This window comes from Notamacropus eugenii, chromosome 4, assembly GCF_028372415.1.
Source record: "Notamacropus eugenii isolate mMacEug1 chromosome 4, mMacEug1.pri_v2, whole genome shotgun sequence".
Classification (NCBI taxonomy): domain Eukaryota; kingdom Metazoa; phylum Chordata; class Mammalia; order Diprotodontia; family Macropodidae; genus Notamacropus; species Notamacropus eugenii.
In genome coordinates, this window is record NC_092875.1 from 2,904,423 (window position 1) to 2,910,237 (window position 5,815).

The 5,815-nt window shown below is 42.3% G+C and overlaps 1 pseudogene; it reads right to left on the minus strand.

The window, feature by feature from the left end:
* Positions 1-1,254: 1,254 nt before the first annotated feature.
* Positions 1,255-2,354, minus strand: LOC140502798 (polyadenylate-binding protein 1-like pseudogene; annotated as a pseudogene).
* Positions 2,355-5,815: the final 3,461 nt, after the last annotated feature.

Consider the following 5,815-nt stretch of genomic DNA (forward strand, 5'->3'; position numbering starts at 1 on the left):
TATTCACTGATCAATCATGTGTATCCTAGACTCAGACGTATCTATATTCTCAATTTTTGTTTGAATGTCACCCTAGTTATCACTTCTCTTTATATTATGATGGAACAAATAGAAAATAGCCCCCAACTTGGGATTGACTACATTTATCTATCAGGATCCCCACTCATTAGGCCAACACTCCTTCCTTGCAAAGACCAAACACTACATTGGGTAGACATATCACCATGAGATATGAAGGAAGGGTATATGCTTTAACTGATATGTATTATACTTTCTCTCAATGTATCACTTCTCAATCAGACCCCTTTGCTATGATTGCACAGCAACCCACATATGCTATGTTCCTTATTAAAGGAAACCATACTTGGTATCAAACTCAAGGGTATATATTACCTGTAGAAAGAGATGGTGCAACATCTGGCTGTTAAGATGTGACAAAAACCATGTATTAGCTGTGTTGTGATTGCTTGTTTCTTTACATCTGCTATGGCCTTAGGACTGGTAGTTAGCTATATGCACGATATGTAGAAGGGTTAGCAAGAAATGTGGGCAGAAGGTTCGAGCTCTGATATATGAATGTGCAGAGCAGTATAATAGTAGTAATTGTGATGGGACAGATACCAGACATCACCTGTATAGAAATGTGGAAATGGTTCAAAACTGCAACTCCCCTGGAATTGCTTGTACAGTACCTCAGATCTGCAAAAACAAAAAAGGGGGAGACGTAAGGAACCCAGGGGGATGCATGTCCCCTGATCAAGGCTATAGCAGAGGCAAAACCTGTTCCCGTGGGACTTGTGCTTACTCAAACCCTGGCAGAACCTCTGTATGACCCTGGAACCTGATGTTCCTGCAAATACTGATGTTCCATACACTAAAGTTACCAGTGGGCCTGGGAACCCAAGAACTAGCTTCAGGAACAAGATAAGCTTCGTTACTTACTGCAGGTGTAAGAAGGTGGAACAGTTATGAGGTGATGAAGTAATGGTCATGAGATGGTGAGGTAATGGGATGAACTCAGCCTGCATGTGATTGGTGGTTACAGCCTTTATAAACCCTAACTTTCAGCTGAACAAAGAGAGTTGCTTGGAGTTGCTTATCATCTTGTCTCCAGTCTCCTTCCTTCAAAGCTCACAGATCGCTCAACCCAGAATGACAGGCATTCAGAGACCTGTTGGTCAGGGAGACCCCAGGGGGCTCAGACCCTGATCCTGAGCACTGGTTCATGAGGAAGACTTTCCATACTTCCTTGCATTAGGCAAGTGCCACATAGAGGGGTTTGGTGCTATTGATTCACCCATTCTTCTCTGTCATGGCCTTTGTAGCCTCTTCTGGGGAGGAAAATCACAAAATCAAACCCCTTGCTGTGGCCACCCTCTGTCATCACTTTGGCACTGCTGATCACTCTATATGGACAGAAATCCTTCCTTAGCTTCTCATCATCAGTGACATCATCCAGATTCTTCACATACAGATTCACAGCCTGGAAATGGATCACTCTTTCTTGATTCTTCTGGTCAAATCTAGGCTTCAGCTCACTACCTCTCTGTGTTCTTCTGGGCCAGTCCAACATACAGGACCCGACCACTGAGCTCCTTCCCATTCCTGGTCCTCACAGCCTTCTGTGCTTCCTCATGCTTCTCAAATTGACAAAACTTAAGCCTTGGGAATGACCATTTTAATCAACCATCACCTTCACACTTAGAGCTTTTCCAAACTGGGAGAAGAGTTCCTGAAGGCACTGATCACCCACGCTTTCCTTGAAGTTCTTGGCATCGATGTTGGTGAATTCCAACACTCGTGTCCCCAGCTCTGCCTCCCATTCCTGCCAAGTATAGAAGTGGCCCATGAAAACTTTCTGGTCATTAAGTAGCATCCCATTCATAGTGCTAATAGCTTTGGTTGGACACTCCCAGATATCAAAGTGACAAAGCCAAATCCTTGGGAGCCATTCTCATCACACACCACCTTACAAGAGAGGATGTTCCCAAAGGTAGAGAAGGTGTCATACAAGGTCTTATTGTCAATGGAGTCATCCAAGTTCTTGATGAAGATGTTGTCAATTCTTGATTTTTGGAACCCCTGATCCCGTTGAGACCACATGATACAGATGGGCCTGCTTTTGATTACCTCCAAGTTCATGGTGTCCAGGGCTCACTCAGCAGGTGCGGGCTCCTGGAAGTTGATGTAGGCATAAACCAGGGAGCAGAGGGTAGGCACATCTAGGCACATGTGTAAGAACATAATGGGCCACGTGACACAGAACTTCTCCTACAGCATGGCCTCAGTCATGTCAGGGTGTAGGTCACCCACATAGAGGGACGCTGAGGGTAGCTGGGACCACTTGTGTTCATGTTAAAAGGAGAGGAGGAACACGGTCCTGGCAGCATCCCGGGAACAGCAAGGTGCGGGGTGTCCAGCCACATGGGAATGGGGAGCTGGAGGCAACATCCCACTGTAAATGGCCCCAGCCCCTCCCCTTACTTGACATACATGCTTATTAACCACATGCTCACATTAGTTATGTTGCATAGAAGAATCAAAACGAATGGGAGAAACCATAAGAAAAAAACCAGAACAAAACAAAACACAAGAGAAAATATTCTACTGCTATCTGCATTCTGATTCCAAAGTTCTTTCTTTGAGTGTGGATGGCATTTTGTCTCAAGATTTCTTTGGGAATGTTTTACGTCCTTGCATTGCGGTGAAGTGCTAGTTCTACCAGAGCAGTCCATGTACACTGTGGCTGATACTGTGCACAGTGTTCTCCTGGTTCTGCTCATTTCACTCAGCTTCAGTTCACATATGTCTTTCCAGGCCTCTCTGAAGTACTCCTGTGTATCAGTTTTTATGGCACCATTACTCCCCTTTTAAAAATGTTTTTGAGACATAGACCTAGCAGTGGTATTGTTGGATCAAAGGGTATAAACAATTCTATAGGCCATTGGGCCTAGTTAAAAAATTACTCTCCAAAATGGCTGAAAGACTTAACACCAAAAAAACAGGGTGCTAGTGTTCCAGTTTTCCCACAACCCCTCCAACATTTATCATTTTTTGTCATATTAGCAAATCTAACATTTGTAAGGACATAACTCAGAATTGTTTGAATTTTGATTTCCTTAACCAGTAGTGACTTTGAACATTTTTTCACACGACCATAGATAGCTTTTGCTGAAAACTGCCTGTTAATGTGCTTTGACCATCTACCAATTAGGAGAAGGCTTGTATTTTTATAACTAAGTATGAGTTTTAATTGTATTATTTATTTATTTTTTTTAGCTAAACAAATATAATTTATTGGTATACCAAACAAATTACCAAAGAAATTCTTTGTGCCACTTGATATAATAGCAAAATACATTTGGAAAAACAAAAGATCTAAAATATGAAGGGAAACTAATAAAAGAAGTACGGATAAGAGAGAAATAGGACTTAAAGAACTCAAAAAATACGAGCAAGTCATCAAAACCATCTTGTACCCATTAAAAAATAAAGAGATAGATCCTTGGAACAGACTAGAGAAGAGACATTTGGAAACAATGGAACATGACACTCCACTGTCAATAAATTGGAAAACAAAAATTACCTAGAAAAAACTCCTTATTTGATTAAAAAAAACATACTGTGAAAGATGAAAACAGTCTGTCAGAAATTAGGCTTAGACTAATACCTTACTCTATATTACATAGGGCATTCTGTTAGAGAAATTGAAGAGTTGTTGGTAAGTGGTGAAAATCTTCATAACACGTGTCTCTGATAAAGGTCTCATTTCTAAGATATATATTGAACTGATCCAAATTTCGAAGAATAAAAACATCTCCACAACTGCCAAGTCGTCAGACAATATGAATAGGTTGTTGCTAGAGGACAAACTGGGACCTGTCCATAGCCATATAAGCAAATGCTCTGAAACAGAGGTGCGAGATACGTGAGCAGTAATACTCCTGAGAGACACTTCAACCTGATTGAAGCAAATCAGGAAATCTTTAACACAACATAGCTGATGTAAATATGTGGCTTTCTAAGAATTTATAGCATCTGCAGCCACACTTTGTACAGTTCAGAGGTCCCTGTTTTATTTGTGTTTGATGCCAGGACTTTAAATCACTGTTAATGGGAGACATGTAACATACATACCTCAGATCTTTCAGACTTGTCACACTGACAAGGTGGAGACATGTGGAAAATGAGGGCCTGTGGGTAAACATATGTGTTAAGGTTCTGTTGGTGGAGCTATCTCTTGATTTTTTAATGGGTACCAGATGGTTTTGATGACTTGCTCATATCTTCCGAGTTCTTGAAATCCTATTTGTCTCTTATCCCTACCTCTTTTATTAGTTTTCCTTCAAATTTTAGATCTTTTATTTTTCCAAATGTATTTTGCTATTATATCAAGTGGAACAAAGAATGTCCTTGGTAATTTGTTTGGTATACCAATAAATTGTATTTGTTTAACAAAAAAGAAAAATAAATAATAAAATTAACCCTAAACCCTAACCCTAAATCACCTGGTCCAGACTCTCTGGAAAGCAGTTTGGACCTAACCCACCAAACTATGAAAATGTATACATGTGTTACCTAACCTCAAAGTCCATTGGAATGGGACTGTCTTCTAATCAGTGGAGATGAATGCTCTAAGATCAGTGAATGGGGAGGAGCACAGAGTGACTGAGGGCAAGAGAGAAGACAGATTCAGTCTCCACTTTCTTTGGGCTCTTCTCGCTCCCAGCTTTGAAAGACATCAGTGAGGCCACACTGTCTTCAGGTCACTGAAGGGAGAAAAAGACTCAGGAGGAGCCACATGAGAGGAGCTTGCAGTCCTCATGCCCAGCTTGGGATACAAGAGGCTTCAAAGAGTTTTCCCTTTGAGGGAGATTTGGGACTGTTTTTAATGTTTCTGTAATTGAACAAAAACACACAATCTCTCTGATTTTGTTTATTGTGGAACAATAAAGACCTGTGGAACAGGAGTCTTCTGGGAGAAGAAGTCAAGGTTTAGATGTGAAGCTTAGCGTTTTCTTTCCTCCATTAATGAAGGGCAATAAGGTACAAGCAACAGGCTGAACGTGAAAATCACCTGCCCAAGTGAACTAGAATTAAGGGAAGAGGTGGATGAAGTTCCACCCCCTCTCTATCTGAAGAAAGGACATGGGCGGGGGAAGTTGTGAGCAGCAGAATTAGGAACTCGCACCCCTCAGGTGACCTTAGTAGCCCAGAGGTTAAGTAGCACCTGCCCCTCTGGGGATCCACACTGTGAGTGATAGTTGGGTCAGTGCCCTCATGGCAGGTCTCACCATCTTTTTCTATGCTGCCTCCAGGAAGCCTGAGGAGAGCAGAGGTTGGTACCCAGCTCTCATGACTGAAAGCAGCATGTATAAATACACTTGCCACTTTCCTCTCTGTGGTCACATCCAGGCACCTCCCAGGGAATAAGGCCAGGCTTCTGTCCACTCTGTAGCTGACATTGGACAATGGAGTTTGTGATGAAGCAGAGGACTGAATATGCTGATCTGGGCTCTGTTGAGAGGACAGGAGCCAAGAATTCCAAGGGAAAGACTGGGTAGTTCAGTTCCCTTCTGTAAAGAGGACTGTGTCCAGAGGAGGGGGATGGGATCTCAAGGTTACAGCCCAAAGAGATGGGATCAAGGAACCAAATAATTGACACACTCGGGTACTTAAGTTAGTTTTCCTTGGTGGTTGATGGCTTGTTGATGGCTTGGGACTTGGTTCCAGCAGGGGGTGCTGTGGGACTGCCAAGGGTTCATAATGGCAAGTCATTATCACAGAAGGGAAGGCAGAAAAACAGCCAGAGATG